Source organism: Numida meleagris, chromosome 3, assembly GCF_002078875.1.
Source record: "Numida meleagris isolate 19003 breed g44 Domestic line chromosome 3, NumMel1.0, whole genome shotgun sequence".
Taxonomy (NCBI): Eukaryota; Metazoa; Chordata; class Aves; order Galliformes; family Numididae; genus Numida; species Numida meleagris.
The window spans coordinates 707,517-728,638 of NC_034411.1; the positions used below are offsets into that span (position 1 = coordinate 707,517).

Here is a 21,122-nt window from a genome sequence, read left to right on the forward strand (position 1 = left end):
AAGTTACCTGAGAGGAAAGGAACAGTGTGCTCCAGTTGTAGGAATTTCCCAAGCACAGTGCAGCACAACTCCTGCAAGAATCATAGAATCACAGAATTGCTCGGGTTGGAAAAGACCTTCAAGATCATCAAGTCCAACCGCAACCTAACCATACCGCATATGGTTTACCTTGGCCCACAGATCCAGTCTCTCCAGGTCCCTCTGTAGTGCCTTTCTACCCTCCAGCAGACCAACACTCCCTCCCAACTTGGTGTCATTTTGGTGTCGACCTTTTTTTTCTTTGTTTAAAGAAGTTTGACAAAGTCATAATATCTCTCTGCATTAATACATCAGTGCATCTGTACTTCAGGCTTCAGAATCGTTTTAGCTCAGAGCCAGGAAATAAAAAAGGTAGTTTAACAAATAGTGGGTAAGAGAGCAAGAAGACAGGCTACATTCTTCATGTAAATCAAAGTTGTTCCAGAAAGGCTTAGAAAGAGAGGTTGCTATTTGCAACTGGGAGCCAACTGAAAGTTAATGGGGACACTGCTAAAGATCACAGACAAACGGCTACTGTACTTTTAATGAATATTTTATTCATGTCACCTTTAAATTAGTTAAATTCGATAGGATGATAATGTAATGCAAAATGGCTTCCTCCCCAGACCATTTCAGGTGGAGGGTAGATCAGAATTTAATTTTAGGGTAATGCCAGGTCAAAATTAAATTTAAAAAATTATGGTTTGAAAGTAATAAATCTAAAGTGACCAATGGAAAAAATATTAAGTTAATGAGATGTGCAAGCCATTTAGAAAACCACAGATATATTACATGACATATATTTTTCTAGTCTGGAAACAGGCCATTTTAATACCTGCTGATAAGGATGAAAGTGGAGAAAGGAAAAGGGGCACTCTTAAGGCTACTGCTATCAGGCCTTGATAAAGTTATGAAGATAAATGCCAGAAGTTCAGTGATGGGCATATTCATCATTTGATCAGCAAGCTTATAAAAAACTTAAGACCCCTAAATTCTCTTTCAAGTATCTTAAATATGTCTTCTGCTTTTTAGAGCACTGTCACTTAGATGCATCAAAGAAATTGCTTAAAAAATGGGCAGATACAGATAATAAGCCTTAGTGCTTAAAGGAATCAGGCTTGAATTGTGTTGGTAGCCCATTTTCCCCCCGATTCTCATGCCTCCCCTTTTACTTATCAATCCTGGAGCTGGCACACATGAACACACAGTATATACACAAGGCATCTCCTATTTTAAGTGTGCTATTATACAATCAGTGGATACTGACTCAACAATGCAGTGGATACCCTCTTTTCTCAAAGGAAGGTGGTGGAGAATGTCCATGGAAGGGCCAAGGGACAGCTGAAGCAGTAGTTTTCAAAGGAGGCAGGGAAACAAGGTGGGAAGGCACAAAACAAACCCAAGGGACGCATCTAAGGCAAGAAGGGAGGTGTGAGAAAGGAAAAGTGTAATTCATACAGCACTTCATTCCTGTTCAAATTCAACTTCAAAAGGACATTCTCAGATAGCGTGTCAGAAAACTAATGCCATCGGATCTTTCTTAAGTGTTGTTATGCAAAAGGTCATTGTCGTTTGTAGGTTGCACCAGATCTGCGAGAAGCCTCAGCTTCTACCTTTGCTGCTGGCTGTCTATCCACCCAGAGGTACTGCTGTTGCTGTTTAAGTTTAAGAAGGCATAAAGACTGCAGGGGTAGGTCAGGACAGTGCAGAAGCCAAGGGTGAGGACAGCCACTACAAAGGTTTTCCACTGAAATGAGATCCAAGAGAAAAGAGGCAGGAAAGTTGGGCTGTTCTGAAAGAGGCAAGTTCAGTTCAAGCAAAGAGATTAAAGAAAATCATAGTCACAGGATCGTTTGAGAAAGGAAGCGACCCTAAAAGGCCACCTGGTCCAACTCCCCTGCAATGAACAGGAACATCTACAGCTCCATCAGGTGCTCAGAGCCCCATCCAGCCTGACCTTGGGTATCTTCAAGGACAGAGCATCCACCATCTCTCTGGGCAATCTGTTCCAGTGCCTCACCAGCCTTATCGTAAAAAACTTCTTCTCTATGTCCAGTCTAAATCTCCCCTCTTCTAGTTTGAAACCATTTCCCCTTGTCCTCTCACAACAGACCCTGCTACAGAGTCTGTTCCTTTCTTTCTTACAGCCCTGATTTAGGTACTTCTGAAAGGCCACTCTCAGGTCTCCTGGAAGCCTTCCTGGAGCTTTCCCTCTCTTCTGCACAGCCCCAGCTCTCAGCCTGTCCTCGCAGAGAGGTGTTCCATCCCCGGGATAACTTTTGTGGCCCTCCTCTAGATGCACTCCAACAGCTCCATGTCTCTCCTGTACTGTCCACATCTGGATGCAGTGCTCCAGGTGAGCCCTCACCAGGACAAAGCAGAGGGACAGGATCCCCTCCCTCGCCCTGCTGGCCATGCTGCTTTTGATGCAGCCCAGGATATGATTGGCTTTCTGGGCTGCAAGAGCATAGTGCTGGATCATGTCCAGTTGCTATCCACCAGTACCCCCAGACCTTGCACTTGGCTTTGTTGAAACTCACAAGGTTTTCCTGGGCCCACCGCTTGAGGCTGTCCAGGTTTCTCTGGAAGGCACTCTATCCTTTGGGTATGTCAACTGTACCACACAACTTGGCATCATCTGCAATACTACAGAGCACTTTTGTTCACCTGAAATAGAGCTTTGGTAATGTAAATATGAATTCTGTTACTGAGAAAAATGCACACAGGTAGTTTCCAAAATGGAAAATCTATCTGATCCCAAGTTATTTCTGGATATTCTGGTGGCAGTACTACAGCTGCTTACACCAAGCATGTCCAATTCTTTTTGATTTGAACATGCTGCAGTAGCTGAGCACCAGTAAGTCTGACACTGCACTTATTCTACAACCCCAAGAATCCCTCTCCTGAGCTATTGCAATGTGAAGCAAGAGGGAAGAGTGCCTTCCCACCAGCTAAGAAGGCATCAGATGGCCACAATACTTCAGCATTTACAATAGCGAGCCAAAGACATTTTGGATAGACTCTCAGGCATGGGTGTTATTTCACAATGTGGACACTGCCTTCCCCTCTGCACAGAAATGAGAGAAGGTGTTAGACTTCTACAAAAAGGAGAGATGGCTGTGAGGATGAACCCCATGGTACCATGAATTCTGAGGACTGAGTAACACTGAGTGGTTGTGCTCCATGCTGGGCTTCTCATTATCAGGACATAAATTGTTCTGATTTGTTGTTCTTACAAGACAGCTCACTGATAAGGTCAGAATAGCCATCAGGACTATAGATTTTTATTATTTTCTTTTTTTTTTTTTTTGCATGAATGTCACTTTAAGCAATCTCTTCACAAGGCTCACTTTGATAATCCTTTTCAAGCTTTTATTTAAACTCTTTAAAAGAGAAAAAGAAGCAGGAATGAATTAGAAACTGGAAGAACACAAAGAAGCTAGAAAGAGAAGATCAATAACTCACATACCCAGCAGTAAACAAACTGGAACAATTACAGCGAAAGATGGTTATTGATCAATATCAGAAGCAGTTCATATGCTGGCACCTCTCTTTACACCAGACCTCAATAATATTCTTACTTTCTCATAACAGAACTGTGTCCTACAGTTTTTATTACCAACAAAATTTTAATCCCCTAATACTAATGAATAATGCCTGCATAATACTTTTTTAAGCAGGCTTTATCAGCAGATCTTCCAGTCAGTGGAATTTTGACTGCCCAGTGCCTCGTGTTAGAGACTGGAAGCTGAGCTGCTGAAAGCTGAGCTGCAGAAAGCTGAGCTGACCTCCCCGAGGCCAAGGGCAGGGGCAGACGCTCAGTCCTGGGCTCTTTGTCTTCTGGCAATGCTAATCCTTGGAGATTTTCACAAGGGGGGACCTTTGTTCTTTTTTCTTTCTCTCTCTGCTTTGCAACTGTTTGTTTTACAAGCACGCAGCCAAAGCGGTTCAGACCCGCACGTTGCTGGAAGAAGCCAAGGACATGAGCAAAGACTTTACCTTGATGTAGATCTGCTCATTGTACTGCAAGAGGCATCAACGTTCACTATACTGGTACGAGTCATCCTCCCTGTTGTTTGTTTGGTCTTCCTGGTTGTTTCTCTCCACACTGCCTGGCTGATACCGTGGTGTTCAGTTCTTACCGAGCCAGGAACATTTGCTTCTGCTTTCCCTCGTCTGTAAAACCATCGCTCACATTTTACCCAATTACGTGAGTCAGAGTAGAATTTAAGTGGAAGTTTGTGGGTTTGACTCAACAAGATGTATCAGCACCAGCAAAGCTCTCCTTTCCTCATGCATTCCTTGTGAAACTGCTCTCTCACAGAGAGCTGGGTTTTATTTAAGGCATGTGCATCGAGCCTCCTGCCATTGACTCTCACTTTAAAAGACATAAAATAAGGACAATGAGCTGAAGTCTGTCCTGTTCAGAAGTTTCTTTAGTGAAATAAGCTCACCTTAAAAAAAAAAAAAAAATCCTATTGAGAATTCATATTGGAAGCTAAGGGGTGAAAAATGAAACACTGAGAAAAAAAAAGTCAAAACTAAAGTTTATGATATGTAAAATAAGCTATCCTAAACCAGGCTCTTGCCAGTTGGCGCATCCTGCTCAAGCACAGCTAATTGGAGCCAACAGGGTAGGGAGGATCTGATGCTGAATTAGCAACGGTCTTAAGATTTTTTTTACCCTCTCTGTGCCCCAAATATAGCAGTATAACAGCTCTCATGCTGTGCACACGAGCATCACTGAAGATTTGTTTTGCTGAGCATGCTGGACAGAGCACTGGAGCTGGATCCATGCCCTGGTTCTGATGGGCTGCATCACAAGCTCTGCCTTTTTCTTTCCTCTCTCTCTCTTTAAGCATCCGTAGTGGCTTTCCACGTTAGTTTTCATTCTGATCCATCCCTCTGCTGCCTTGACATTCTGGAGCTCTTCAAAAATCCATCGCTGATTTCCTTATAATCCTTACACAAAATGGACAATATGCTAAAGGAAAAACCACCTGGCGAAGTTGCCAAAAGAGCAATTCCAATCTAATTAGGAGTTCATCGTACTTCAGTGAAAGCAGCACAAACACTGTTAATATTCACTGCAGCTGCTTTGTCAATAACTCCCAGTGAATCCTCCAATTTATAAGAAAAATCAGGAAGCTATTGGATTCAATGACACTGATAGATCTATCAGTATTCATTGCCCCTATCCTCCGCAACACGAGGCACAAATGCCAATAACTCTAACAGTCCCTTAAATGCTGAAGGATCATTATTAAAGTGTGCTTGGCATCCCCGGTCATTAATTATAATCTTGTGCACATATGCAGTGTGATTGCAGGAAATAATCAGCTTTGTCTGCCAAATTGGCAACATTTAGAAACTAATTTGTTATGACATACCATCAAAGATATTTAAACAACAAACCCAAAGCTCTGCTGCACTGCGCGCGCTGTTAAAATATCAGATCGCGTCATTAAAAAATAGTTAACACATCCGAGGGGAGGTAATATTTATCCTTGAACCTCGGTTCAAGTGGAGTGTGCAGCAGGAGCGGCGTGCTTCCCTCTCCCTTTGCAGGCGAGGAGAGCGGAGCTGAGTGCCAGGGGACGAGGACGGCGGGCACGCAGCGCTCGCTGTCAGTCAGCAGCTCGCAGAGCCCGCTGAATAAATGTTTGCCAAGAGCAAAGCTTGCCCAGGGCTGCCGCGCTTCTCGGGATGGCTGTGGATTCGCTGCGAGATTTCGGACTCGTATTTATCCGTCCGATTTCTTTCTCGCCCACCTGGCCCCTGCACGGCTGGCAGGACGCGGTCTCCCATTCTGGCCCCACAGCCCCTCTTCCAGCTTCTCCCCCCATCAGCCCCCCGTGCTGGGCAGGAGCTGTGCTCGGTGCTTCCTTGTGACTCGGTTTCCCCATGATGACCGGCACGAGGGCAGCTCTTGCAAGCTAGCCAAAGGAAACAGGATAAAGCCTTTTTCTTGAGGATGTACAAACCCTTTGCGCCCACGAAGAATGCAAGTCCTGCAGGGCTAGCACTTCTCTCCAGGCAGAACCCAGTGCCCTCTGAGGCAAACCAGAGAGCTCTGGCACAGGCCTGCTGCCAAGCCAGTCCCATAGCCAACCCTGGACCAGTGCAAAACGAACATCAAGGCTGCAGGGCTTATGCTCGCCCTGGGAAGGAGAAGACAGGTTTGCAGAAGACAGGGGTTGAGCTCTGAATCCGTGGGTTTTTGGCACGACATACATTCCAGAACAGAGAAAGCACCAGTCAGAGTACAAGAATAAGCTGTGCAAAGCAATAACAACCAAGTGAGCCTTACAGCTTCCAGCACTCTGGAACTGGACCTTGCAATGGAGTGTACGAGAGCAAAGGAAATTCAAGACTCGGCGTACATCAGCGGGTGCACACTTCATCATACTCTGTGCACACGTAATATCATTTCTTTTTCTCAGTTCTACAGTCAGAGTATTAAAATATACATCAAAATAAAACCCGAAAATAAATATCAAATTATGCTTTCGTTCGGGAAGAATAACCTCCTTTTTTTTTCCCCTACAAATAAGAATGCTGTAAAACTGATAAAGCACATTGCTTGCGTAAGGTTTGTAAAAGAAAAGGCTACAGTTCTTGTTAGGAGAGCATGAGATATGGCTGTTTCCACCAGAGAAGCTGAACTTACACATTTATCTGCAGCCTTTCCTGCCACTTCTTCCTCCTGCTGCTTCCCCCAGAGCATTTCATTGCTGCTGTCCCCATCCATGTCAGGAGTCCATCAGTCTGGTTAAAGCTGAGGATGGAGAACACAAGGGCTGACAAGCACTTAAAGCAACATGATTCTTACAGTAATGCCTGTTTACTCCAGGAGATGGTACTTGAACAGAATATTTTACTTAGTTTACATGTCAATTTCCTGCTCTTTTCCCATGTTTTCCCTGAATACAGCGTTGCATATTACTGAAACTGCAGTTAAGAAATCACAGATTCGTGCAAATCTGCTTCAGCAGACTCTCAATTGCTGCCATCAGCCACTGAACCAACAGCAACATCTCTTTCTTTATTTATTTATTTCTCATGGTGTTTTGCAGCGTGCAACTCATCTCAGAACAAAGTCTTCTGAAATGCCTGAGAAGAACAGATAGGTTCTTTTTCCTAACTTAATTAATATTACATATGTTTCTTTAAGAAAAATCCACGCTTCCCAAGGATGCTTCTTGAAACAGGAGGTAATGAAAAGATCTCAAATCCGTCATCATCAAAATGGAAGCCAGATGAAAAGGCGCTTCCAACTCATAATATCTATTCTACCAATATTCTTCAAATTTTTTCCACATTTTCAAAGAAAAATAATAGTTACAGCCTTCTAATTAGCTCCTTAATAATAAAGTAAACATTTTCTACACAACTGTATAGATTTCTCTACAGTATTAGCTTTAAACTTTTCTTTTTTCATGTCTGATTGCACAGGAATAGATGAGAACAAATTATAACCCAAACCATCCCCAAACAAGGACATTGGTTAAAGCTCATTTTCTTCGTTGTCACAACACCTGTAGAGATAAAATGCTGAGCTTCCCATTAGGATAAGCATTAAACCAAAGCTTTTCATAGAAATGGTGGCAGATCACAAAGGTACCCTACTGTATGTAGGTTTTAATACAGTGTTCTCAAAATAAGCAGATAGAGAGTTCATAATGCCTTTTAATAAGGACACGTTTTACCTTGAAAACTTCTATTAGAGCGTACCCCATAAAGGGCAAAATGTAAATTAGATATAATAATACGGCTACAGTTATTTTCTCCTTTTTTCCTGTTTTGATAGAAGTGATTCGGCATTTACATAAAGGCCTAAAACACCGGCCTTGGAAACAATGCCTTCTCAAACAAAACATTCCCAATTAAATGTCCGAGGCACAATGCCTTCCTGCTGTGCACCGAAGCCAGCACGGTGCGCATTCAGAGGAGCCCCACAAAGCATGGAGCCTGGGGCACGGTGCCTGCATGGACTTCATGTGGGAAGGACAGTAGCCATTGTCCTGATGTGTTCCACCAGATTCACAGTGGAAAATGAAACGCCTCAAGAAAAAAAACAACAACCGAGCACAGGAGGGATTGAATCCCAAATAACTCTGGCCCTGCTGGGTTTGCTTTGACACTTGCTCACAATCTGGAGGGAAGTTACTGAGGTGCAGACTGCACCGACCCTTGCAGCAAAGACAAAGAATCAGGTCCTTGTAATCCTGATCCCTCTAGTTGACACACTCTAGATACCAGAGGAACTGGTGACCTGTTGGTAGGCGACAGCTCACACGGATAGGCTCATCTCAGCCAGCTCTGTGCACTGCTTCTGTAGCACCCTGATGGCACTGGCTTCCACCCAACCAACAGACCTGTCCCTTGTCATGGCAGACAAACTCTGGTCTGGTTCACAACGGTGAAAACAAGAAATAATTATGGGAACGGTCAGAAGAACTGCCTGTGAGAGTCCTTTAGTTTAGATCTTCAGCACACAACAGCTCTCCCCTTGGGCACCATTATGCTCACTTCTACACGCACACTTTCCCCGTGTGTCCCTCAGTACTCTCTGATGGGAAGGTGTTGCACCATTCCTGAGGTCAGTACTCCCTGCGAATTGAAGCAGGGGCAAGTGTGATGTGGTTAGCACATCAGGAGCCATTTGGCACCATAAGCTTCTTGGGCTGACATTATGAACACTTATCACACACATATCCTATCTCACCCTGAATAAATAAGAAAATTAAAACTCAGCATCCCATTCTTTCAATGCTGTTACTGCCGGTGACACTTACCCTTGGAAAGATAATACTTATCTAGCAAGTTCATAAGGCCATTGGGAGAATTATTTACTCGCTACACTAAAATTAATTATCTGAAGTGCTGCATAATGGATTGGTAATGTTTTCCTCATTGTCACCACCATGAAGGATTCTTCATTCATTTGCTGAAGAAATACGTTGAAAAAAAAAAATAAGACGGGTGTTATTTGCAAGCTGTACAACTTTCCAAATTCAGACATAGAAGTCGTTGTTCACCACGGGCAAAACCTTTTCCAAAGAGACGTGTGAAACAGAAATATGTTTGCCTCTTCCCAATGCTGAGGGGTAGTTTGAAGATGAAACTGAAGCATACTCGCCCTGTGCTTCTGTGTGGGCTCCAGGAACTAGTTAGCGAAAGTCACACAAAATTAGCTGCTCCATTTCGGTAACGTATATAAAATGCTTTTATATTTAAAATCTAGAATTTTAAAAGTCCTTGTCTTGCTCCAGGAATCCTAATGCCTATTTCTTAGATCCTCAGGGAAATTAGGGAGCTACTAGACAAGTTAATGCTTTGAAGCTGTAATTTAAAAGGTTTTTTTAAAAAAAAAAAACTTTTTTTTTTTTTTTTTCCTTAAGAGCTCGGCATATTTTATACAGCAAATGGTAATAATAATTATGGATATATTGACCTCTCTGCACTCCTAGGCTGGCCACTCAAGTGAAGTAGATTTGAAGCAGGTCCCTGCGGGATCCCGTCGGCTTCCCACGTTGCCGTGCTGTGGCACTGCCTGCACTCCTGCCAGCTGCCTAATGCTGCCTTACGCCTCGACTCCCTGCAGAAACGCTTCCCCAGACCAGTTCCTTGCACCTGCTGAGGCACTGGCTGGGTGTGTGATACGCAGCCAGCTGCGGGCCTGTCTGTAATAATGCAGCGCTTCTCCCTGGGGCAACGCCGGCAGCCTTCCTGCCATCGCTTGCCACGCTGATGGTGGCAAGTGCAGGAAAGGCTTCGGGCGTTTAAGTGCATCATTTAATTTTTCACTTGGTAAAAATGGACTGGCTCCATCTGCGCCATGACCTGCGCTGCAGCGCTGCTTGCTGGTGCTCTCTGGTTTTTTGGATGTGGCAGGAAGCTGTCCAAAAGCCCCACTCTTTGATATCAGTGGACACCTGAAATCAACATTGAGTTGGGCCCCAAAGGTGTGATTTTGAGAATGTTGCAGCACCACAGGGGCACATCAGAGCGTGATAGTGCCCTACACTACACTATGGTTTTGCCAAAAAGGAGCTCCCTCTCTGCAAGACAACCTAACCTGAGACACCACTGAATAGCATTCGTGTCACTCTTCAGATAGAGAAAATACCAAAGACGTGAGCATTGTTGCAATAAACAATCTTAGGAAGCTTTTGGGAAATACCTGAAAATCAGATTCCTTATGCAACTTTCCCTTTTAGCAAGGAATCACTATGCCTCAGCCTGTAGCTGGAAATGCAGAGACTGAGTTGGAATACAGAAATGAAGAACCAGTTTCTGTGCTTGGGCACTAAGCCTGTTTGCTGCAACTCACTGCTAAAGATCCAGTATGTTTTTCCTGGATAAACCAAACTGAAAAGGAAAGATACGTGTAAATGTGAGAATCAATCATGGGTTTGACGCTCTTGTCAGTCTAACTGATGCAATTGAGATGTTCTTCCACTGAAATCCTGCACTTGTGCTGTCAATGCCAGATAAAGAGCTCACATTACTTTCAAGTGTGAGAACATAGTTCACAATAAAATACACTTTGGACTGAAAAACTGCACTTACATCCAGGCTGAACCACCCAGAAATCAGCCTCTTAATGCTCTACCTCCAATTTGAATGCCAGTTCCCTACACAAGTTACCCCCATTTAAGTCAATAGATTTACCACCATAAAAGAGAAAGTATCATCCCGGAGGCTCCACTATGTTTACGTACATAAAAACAGGGAAAGATTGAACGAGCATGCTTTTCTTACCCCTTTTACATCCTCTCACCAATATGCAGAGGCACACAGCATCTTTCCCATTCATGTGACAGCCCTGGCAAAGCAGGCAGATGCCTGGACGCGGGGATAACGGAGCTGGCTGCGTACTCTGCAGCAGATCCAGAAGGGCCACAAAACGCCCGCAGGCCTTTTGGGATGCTCGGAACCTTTTTAAAAATAAATATGCCTCCTAACTCAAAAGAAGCAATTTACATAGAGATCTATTTCCCAAATATCTCCCTGCTTCCTGAAAGCAGAGGGTAGAATTATTTCCATCGATGCACTGCTGCATGCCTTATTCATAACCCCATTTGCAAAAGCAAAGCTGGAATTCAGGAGTAATCTAGATACATTTGACTATCTACAAAGATAATGAAGTGTTACTTTTATTGTTAGCAGTGCTGCTAAAAATGAGATGTTCGGTGATTCAGGCCTTTTATACAAAAAGCTGATAGCTTGCTCATGTAAAAACGGTTCAGTGTAAGCAGTACTGACATAACTGTTTAGCTGCTTCGATGGTTTTAGTCCTCAAAACACAGAGACATGGAACACCTTGAAATGAATCTTGATGAGTCTTCTTTGCTCTGTGGCGGGGTTGCTATCTTCTCATGTTCAGTGCCAGACATAAAACTTCCTGTGCCTCTGCTGCTGAGGAGAACAGTAACAAATGATGACAAGCTGATAGGAAAGAAATGGTTTCTAGCACTTCAGGACAGTTCACTTGGCTTAACATCACAACACACATATTGAAAATTCATGCTCTGCAGTCAGAAAGTGGGCTTTTTTCACGCTTTAGAAAAGGGATGAGAGCTGTGCTCATACTACCAATAAGAGGTTTTAATCTTTATTATCATAAAAGATGAAATGTCCCTGCGAAGGAAATGTGAAGTGGTGAAAGGAAGTTCTCTAAGTGCAAACTCCTGCACTTCTTTTTTTTCTTGCTAACTGCTTGGAAAGCTCTTACTTTAGCTGCACAAATGTTCTGCCCCAGGAAGGCAGAGCTCAGCATTATGGCTGGAGAGACTGAGTCCTCTCTAACAGTTTAATACCAAAATCATATGATTTAAGGAAAAAAAAAAAAAAAAAACAAAAAGAAAACTTTAAGGCAAACACAACTTCCCAAATATGGAATGTTTTGAAAGATGCTCAAAAAAATATCTTCCAGTGTTTGATACATGAGATTATAAGTTTATATGCAGAATACACACACGTATATATGCACATGTATATATATACACACACCACAAACATGTACATGCACACACATGTATGCACATTTGTTACACTTGTTAGCAACAACTGTACAGGATCTCAGAGGTCAAAACTCTCTAATAGCAGGCATCATGCAAACACATAACACTTTAAAGAGTGCTTGTATCTGATATGTAGGGCAAGACATGGTATGTGGTTACATACAGACCAAGTGCAAAGAGCTAAAACATCTGGGGGTCGGCCTCTTCTCTCTTGTAACTAGTGACAGGACAAGAGGGAATGGCCTCAAGTTGCACCAGGGAAGATTCAGGCTGGATGTTAGGAAATACTACTTTTCTGAAAGAGTGGTTAGGCGCTGGAATGGGCTGCCCAGGGAGGTGGTGGAGTCACCGTCCCTGGAGGTGTTCAAGAAATGTTTAGATATAGTGTTGAGAGACATGGTTTAGTGGGGTTATTGGTGGTAGGTGGATGGTTGGACTGATTCTATGATTCTATGATTCTATGATCTGATAACACTGGTCAGCCCTATGGGCAAGGGCCTCTGCCAGCTGCCGTGTTGCAGCTCCATTTGTATGTAATATTCTATAGGAAAATAATAGAGAAGTCCTGCGAGAGTATAAGAAGGGCTCTTCTTCAGCGTGATGCAAAGTTAGCACGGTGGACCTCTCATACACCAGCCCTTAAAAACCCCAAAGCAGTATCTTCATCTGCTTGCAACTCCCTTTTAGCACAGAAAATCATTCTGTTGCAGAGAACCATTTCTTATAGAAGTACGAAGATGCTAGACCCTTCAAAAATTATACGGTAAATGCAGCAAAGACTGTAAAAATGACAGCGTACTGCAGTACTGACAACTGGTCCTTACTACTCATAGTTTGTTACTGGATGATGATCCTGCTGTTTTCAAGTATGGGAAGTCATATTTTCACTGCACGAGCTGCCACTCCACCCGCTGATCAGAGGAGCCCTTGGAGACACCCATAACCTCAGCCACTGCTGACTCAATCCAACCTCTGAAAACTTCCTGGGGCCAAGGCTGCTTCCTGGAGCAGTCTAGAACCCCTTTGGTGGCACCCATGGTGCACAAACCCAAGCATGGAGGCTTCCTGAAGTACCCAATGGAAAGGTTACTTGATATCTCTTCCTAGCCCTGATTTTGGAAACAGCTGGATCACTTCAGCCAGAAATTTCCAAAAATCCAAGCGCAACGGACACAGCTGGAGCGGCCAATTTCTGCTCAAGGAGCTGAGATTTGGCAGGGCTGTGAGCCACCAAAAACAGGTCGCTTGTACACGCACGTCTGGCTCTGCAGGCATCATCCACACAGGGCTGCTGCTTGCAGTACTCGTCCTTTCCTGCTCGTTTGATAAAAAAACAGGACTAACGAGCCATCGAAAAGGCAGAGGGCAGATGTGAACATCAGGCTGAAATGCAGTTCGTGAGAAAGGAAAACACCAGTTTATATGTCAACTATTTTAAATCAAAGCATGAAAACTTCTGAGTTCTGTTTAAACACGGGGATATCTCACTTGGTCTGATCAGCTAACCTATCTATGCCTGGACTGTATCGTTAAGCCTTCTCTATAATCCCATTTCTTTCTATTTGTTCCTTTTGCTAATATTGGCCTTTTTAATCTCTCTTCATTTGGAAGCACCGGCCTTCCCAATACCTTTAACCATCCTCATTGCACTTTCATTGAAATCAATGGGGCTTTGCAAATTACCGTTGTACAGCTGACTCCATTATGCCCATTACAGATTTAAAAACATGATGACAAGAAGCTAATCTGTATGCACAGCTCCCTCTCTTCTGCTGTAAATAACTCAGCCATATAATTTTTTAAATACTGAAGTGCCTAAATTATAGACTAACAATATGCAAAATTCCATCTTCAAATAAGTCTGGGTTTTTTTTGCAGCTAAGATAATACAGCATTTTTCATAGACTCAGCTAAACTGTGAAAGCTTTTGTTTGTTTTGTCTTGTTTCTTGTTTAGAAATGGATAACGGCACGTCAGGCCAATTTAATTTAGATAGGATGCTTGGAGACTCAGAAGCGAAGAGGCAGAGTTTCAGCCCTAGGTTCCGGTAAACAACAGAACTAACAGCCCAGCATCCTTGCACAGCCCTTCCAAACAGCATCTGACAAACTCCTAATGACGTTAACAACTCCATTTCCCCTCATTAGCACCACGCTTGCTGCTTGCCCTGTGCCAGTGGTCTCAGGGACATTGCACTGCCAACAGGCCGTGGTGGAGCTCTCCTTCGTGCCCTGGAGCCAGCACGAAGAAGTGGAGGACAAAATGCACGGGAGCCTGGGAGACAGGGAAAGTGTGGGAGTCCAGATGAGACGCTACTCCCTCTCCTGCAGCTCTTAGGATGAGAGGCAATGGCCTCGAGTTGCAGCAGGGAGGTTCAGGTTGGGTGTTAGGGACAATTTCTTCTCAGAAAGAACAGTGAAGACCACAGGCAGAGGCAGCCCTGTGGGCCCAGCGGTGGCTCTGGGCACCTTGGACACGGCCATGGCCAGGCAAGGAGCCTGGTGGTGTGCCCCTGGGGAAAAAGATGAGATGCCGAGGGAGGAATAGAGCAGTTTTCCCCAAATAACTTTCCTCCTCCTGTGGGTGGGGATGATTTAGCCCATTGTGCGATCCACCGCCGCTGTGTAATTTATATTCACTGGGGTGCCAGAACTGTGCGATCTCCTCTAAATATAAGCAATTAACTCCCATTAGCATTAGCGGGAATCACTCGGGAGACTATCCCCCATTATTGATTATCTCATTTTTGTACCAGCTCAAAAAAATGTACAAAGAAAAGAAAATCACATAGTTAGTGACTTTGGCTAAGTTAAGGCGGGCAAATTAGATTCATTATCTTTCTCAAGCTAAACAGTGGGGCTTATTAGAATGTAGTTCATTTACATACTTTGATCTGATGGGTGTAGATACCTAATTATACAGCAGCCAGCAACTTATTTTTGATGTTTTTTAGTAATTAATATTCAGTATTATAATTAAATGCACAGGCCGCTCTTCTGAAAATCCCGTTTTAGTGATTTCTAAAGCAAAAATTACTTAAAAACCATACCTGGAAAGCACATCATCAGCAACAGATTCCTCCACCATACAGCAGAAATGTAAGGCACCCTGCAAGCATGGCCCACAGCTTTGCCTGAGGCCCTGTTACTCCTGAACCCATCCTGAAGCAGCCAGCAGTGCCCTTGGTGTCAACCCTGCTACCTGAGACATGCTACAGGAGCACCTCTACCTTTATGCAATGGAACGGTTCATATAGTCATCCTGTCTTTAACTTAAACCTTTTCTTTTTAAATACTTGCTTTTAAAACACCAGTTTCTTTCAAAATCAAGTATTGATGTGCCGCCGGCAGATTTCACTCTCGGAAGCTCCTATAAAAAACAGTGCATCATAATGCAAAATGTTGAAGTCTATTTTGAAGAGGGGAAAATTGGACTCACTGTACACAGTTCTCTACATTTCTTAGGGCAATCTTACATAAAACAGAGATAAACACAGAAAATGTCCCGCAGACACACAGGTAGCTCATCCAAAACACAAAGACGGCCACTCTGTGCTCTCAGCCTCAAGAAACAGAAGGACCCTGAACTCCTGCTTCTACCCATGCAGCTCTGTCCACGCAGGATGGTGAGCACTTGCATGCATGCTCAGCATGAAGCACACATCTCCGAGTGTCTCTCGTGACCCTTTGTTTGAAAGAGAAGCACGAGATAGACATTTGATGGAAAGCAGAGCACTCAGCAGATGACCAAGTTGCGTCCTCCTCGTGGTCAGCATGATGTGACAGCTCCGTGCCAGTGAACCCGAGAGCTCAGCCCTGCGGAAATGGATGGGCACAAGACAAGGGCTACGTACCAGACACAGAAATGGAGGCACGACTTGGCTCAGGATTCTCAGATAAAATTCTTACATTATTTATTACGGTTGTGACTGCGAAGCTGCACGTGGAGATACACGCAGATGCTGGGAGCCTCAGCGTGGCTCAGTGCCACGGAGCAGCGGCTACAGAGTCAAAAGACACTCAAGTTATGCCCCATCTGCATCGCTTGGAGGTCTCCAGGTCTGCCAAACTCAGAAGCCTCCCTTGCAAAGCAAGCATTTCTGCAAGAAAAGGCATCCCCATCCTGTGACAACTCCAGGAGCAGCCTGCTGATTAGGTCATTAAATAAACCAGCCGCGAGCGGTGGCATTATGTATGGATCACTATAAGGGAAATAATAGTAGAATAAATACAGCAAGCAAAGCTCACTAAGCCTTCAAATACAATGAACTTTTTCTCCGAGCAGACAGTGCCAAGCAAGCTGAAAAATTAATTTGCTATTTATTACCATTTCTGTTATGATTGGTATCTTTGCAAGTCTGAGCCATTAGCATGTGAGTTTACAATTATCCTCTGAGCCTTGTAATGTCCTGTCATTTACCTCCAGGGATTTATGTCAGAATCCAACTTGGTTCGTAAGTGATCTTCCAGCAGGACAGAATGACAGCGCCATTATGCACACGTAGCTGCCACCAGCAGATGATCGTAATGATATTATTATTCCCCTGATCAGCTTGTGATGATTGTTTGAACTTTATCGGTATTAATAGAGAAAATAATAAAGGTATTAATATTTGAAAGCTCTCTGTATTGTGTTTAGTATCATATTATTGCTACATTTTATGGCAAGTACTTTGACATTTCAGTGAATTTCCATTTACAATATTACCACTATAATCGACTCATTTTATAATTGCTTCTGGATACTTGTAAGGTTTAATTTCTGATATTTCCCCTCAATAAAGGGACTTGCATGTGAAATTGATATACAATTATCCCTGGAAATTTGCATTGTTAGTCTACAACTGCAGGGCTTAAAACAGCCAAAAACATTCCTTCTGGCTCCTGGCCCAAACAAGACCTCGTTGTCTCCTTAGGTTTCACACTCACCAAGATTACTTCTGGTTCTACAGCAGAAGCGTCCTCTCTGTTGGAGCTTCTGAAAATATCCATGCTATCTGCATGCCAGGAAAAAAGCTGCTGAGCAACCCAGCCTGACAGACGCAGGGCAGGACGGGACAGTCATGGGAAGGCTCAGCGTTCACCTCTTAGGAAAACACCAGATAATTCAGCGTTGTCAAGGTTTCTTGGCTCCGAATGTCTGCCATTTGCATTTCGTTATGTTTCCAAAATGCTCATATTTGTATTTCTGCTCCAATCCAACCCCAGTACCTCAGCTTCCTGCCCTACCCGTCCTTGTCCACAGCTCTGATGAGCAGCTTGGCATCTGCCACCGAGTTTTACTGCCTAATAACAACAGCTCAAATTTCCACCTACAAAAATAGAACGTGGGCAGGTTTCCTCATTAGTAGAGGGTCTCTTCTCTTCCCTCTCATTTATCTCCTGCTTTTCCTTACCTTGACATACACATGCATCATCAGTGTGGTAAGTCTGTTGTCAGCCGGCCGTAGATCTGCCTGCCTATGTGGGAAAAACAGCTAAAAGCATGGACTATCGCTAAGGACTGTGAAATGTATCAAACCAAGGAATAAGAACTGAATATGTGACGTGGGAGGGAGAGATTATTGTTTTAGAAAGACCCGAGGAAAATAATTTTAAAGGTAAATGGGTGTCAAATAGATATTGCAGTGAGACCTGAGGATGGACTCGAACGTACTCCAGCACCTCCAGATGCTGTCTGCCCATAAAATCATAGAAGTTTCGTCCTCAGCTCGTTTCAGAAGGAACTTCAAGAAGCTCATTAATGGCAAGAGAGGAGACATCAGAGAAAGAGCTGTGAAATAAGTTTTCTGAATTTGGACAGGAAGAAATGCAGGAAGGGGGCCAGAATTCATACTCTGCTTCTGGTTTGACACTTTTTTGAAAGCATTCTAGCAAATGCTTGCCCTGCGCTACGCTAACTGCTTTACACTGGCGTAGATGTTCCTGCAGAGGTACAGATTTCATTCCTGTATCTGCATAGATACCGCCTTTCCTAAACTATTTTTTAACAACTTGCACTAAGTTAATAAAGCTCCAGTTTTGTAGAATTACGAGACCATATGTTCTGACTGCTCAAAACTCATTTTTTTCTCAAGTGAAACTCATAAAAGAAAACTCTGACATTAAGGAAAATGCAAACAGCAGCCTGCCGCCTCCTTAGCTTTGTGAGAGAGGCATCAAAAAGGCAACAACATTGGTAACAGCGGAGGCAACAGCTATTTCCCAGGTTGAGGCTCAGCTCAAACACAAATCAAAGTCGGACACATTATGCTACAGACCCTACGTGGGGTACAGAGAGCACCACGCGGCACTTGAGGATATGCATGCCTAAAACTGCCTCTACCTAGCCAGCTGCCAGGTAATGCTTAGCTCTGAAACAGGAAAGAGAAATGGTGTTCATGGGAAAGTGAAGCTTATTAAATAGGCCCAGATCCAGCCATTTACTTCGGGTGAAGGGCTAAGCCCCAACACTTGAGAAACAATTTCAGTTTTTGAGTTTGCTGTTAAAATTCGGACTGTATAAGATACGAGATGAAGAGATCTGATCTAAGGATCTACTATCCAAACAGAAGAGCATTTGCATTATGAAGACGACTTAGCTAGCAGACACGACACAGAAAGGAAGAACTGCAGCTGCTTCCAGCACTAACGCTCCTTCTCTTCTGCACTTGTACCTTCTCACCTCACAGCACACGGAAATGCTGACACCCAAGATCACACCATTTCCGTTCCCCACATTCCCTTCATTCAAGTCTCATCCCACAGGCGTACACCTTTCCCTGCCCTGCACCCGGAGCAGGCAGCCTTCCCTCCCCATGAGCTCGGCCAGCCATGCTAAGAGCACTCCCATCAGCCCGGCGTCTCGCACAGCTCTCAAGAGCTCCAGCCTGCACCAGGTCTGAATTTGTGCCAAGCCTGATTGCAGCAGAAGTAACATTAAAGGAACCCCCTAGGCTAGGCGGCTGCCTTACAATTGTATTAGCCTCACCGTCTTTGTCAGGCTTGTTCTCTATGGAACTGTATATCCACTCAAGGTTATGAATTTGATTTATCCTCAAGATTTCAGGTGAGTTTCAATCTTTGCGCAAGCGAAAGAACAATAGAGTGGAGCAGAAGAAGATACCAGGAAGATAAATGCGTGTGAATTTACCACACACGGCTCTGTCACGGCACTCCAGTCCTGATTTGCAGACCTTCACAATATGCATTTCTCGTGCGGGGATCACTAAATTAGTTCTGATTTACACCGTTGTGGGGAGCAGGAAAAGCACCGACCCGAGCCAGCAAAACAAACACACACTTGAACCGAGGATGCCAGGAGGCACAGACGTACGGCACCACCCGCACTACGTGTGGGACACTCCTTCCAGTCAGTGCTACAGCAAATTCACTCCGAGATAACTTGCGTGGTGTTAAATTACACGTGTATTGATTTTTTCACGGCATTAATTTCAGGGTGATGTTTCGAACCGCTTAAGGCTTTATCCGGAATAGCGCTGAACTCGGAACGAGGAAAGAATGGAGGAATAGTTAATGCATCAGAAGGGCTCACCGCAAGACACAAGGTTAAGAACCTCTTGATTAGCACTGCATACCACCAGCTACATTTTACCATGGCTTCCACAAAAGCAGCAGCTCCAGAACCAGAGCACTAACTTCTACAGCAGATTCCAACGCGCTGCTCATTGTAAGCAGGGAATTCAAAGTCGTTTCCAATCGCCATTCATAAGTATAGCTGGGAAGACACTCTGGGTCTTATTAATGTCCTCGGCCCACCTGGCAAGGAGCCACGACGTTTCCCAGTTGCAGGTTCACAATATACAGTCCGCACCTGATCTCCAGATAGTGCTGAAATACTACAGCCAGCCACGCTGTAGTTCATATGCACGGCTCACGTTGTGCAAGAGACCTAAATCTTGCATTCTGCACACCAGTGGGAGTTGTGCTTGAGGAAGAAATGAAAGATTATTGCCGCAGAAAACACAAAGTCAGTAATTTGGCAGCCTGGTTTTATAATAATCTTTGTCTAATGATTATTTAATATTGTACTAGGCTATTTAAAAGAATGCTCTACAAAGTGTTGGAGCTTTCTTTTCAAAGCTGGTGTAAAATGTGATTTGTAATTAGAAGCCTTAGATGTGTAATGTGTGTGAGAGAATATTAGTATTCTGTAAAAGCTGCTGTCAGTATAAGTTATATGGAAAAGCACAAAATAATAGGGATACTTACTAGCTGAAATACTTTGTTAAAAATAGATTCGCTAGATTTTGTACTAGCTCCAACTTGGAAATTTAAAATATTTTCATTTTCCTTTAAGTCCTATCATAAATAAATGAGTTAAGAATGATGACCACAAATGACCTTAGCACTAAGGGAATATATTAAAACGTACTTTTAAGTTCTTCAAAGCATTTCACCGTATTCAAGCACAGATGCTGGAATTATTCACGCAGCTTGTTACCGCAGCTCTCAGAATTACTCACCGGTGCAAATGTTCAATAAATTATTACTATCTGGGTTGGTAAATTCCACCGGCCGCTGACGCACCGACCCCAGCCGGGCCCCGCGCTCGGCCAATTCCCCAGGCACACCCAACTCCCTCACTGCGCATCATGGGGATGAACACCATTTTCTCCCTTTTTTTTTTCCTCCTTTTTTTCTTCTTTTTTTTCCTTTTTTTTTCCCCTCCCGGTTTCCTCTTTTTCATTTTTTTATTTTTTTATTTTTTTATTTTTTTATTTTTTTATTTTTTTATTTTATTTTATCTTTTTTTCCCCCGTTTTCGGCAGCCGGGCCGTGCCAGCGCTCTGGCGGCAGCAGAGGGCAGTCGCGCCGCACGGCTCAGCTCGGCTCCCTCGGATGCGCACCGCGACGGGAGAAAAAGGGAAAACAAAACCAACCGCGGCGATTTCCCCGCTCATACCTGGGAAACCTTCACCCACACCTCCCAGAGGTCCTCGGGGCTCGGTCCCCCGGCGAAAGGTACCGATGGGTGGAGCAGGATTTGGCCATCGGGCAGCACAGGGGCGAGGAACCAAAAGTTCCTGAATTGCCCGACGCTGAGATTCGTTTCAGCCAGCAACAGCGGCAGCAG

The 21,122-nt window shown here is 43.9% G+C and overlaps 1 long non-coding RNA gene across 3 annotated transcripts in view; it reads right to left on the reverse strand.

Moving 5' to 3' along the window:
* Window positions 1–21,122, reverse strand: part of LOC110396508 — a 95,155-nt gene that overhangs the window by 16,157 nt on the left and 57,876 nt on the right. For 2 of the 3 annotated variants that reach the window (XR_002437012.1, XR_002437013.1), the window contains exon 3: window positions 8–71. This is a non-coding gene — a long non-coding RNA (uncharacterized LOC110396508). Of the gene's footprint in view, window positions 1–7; window positions 72–6,688; window positions 7,411–21,122 lie in introns of those variants that run through there. The other variant, XR_002437014.1, reaches the window with a different exon arrangement.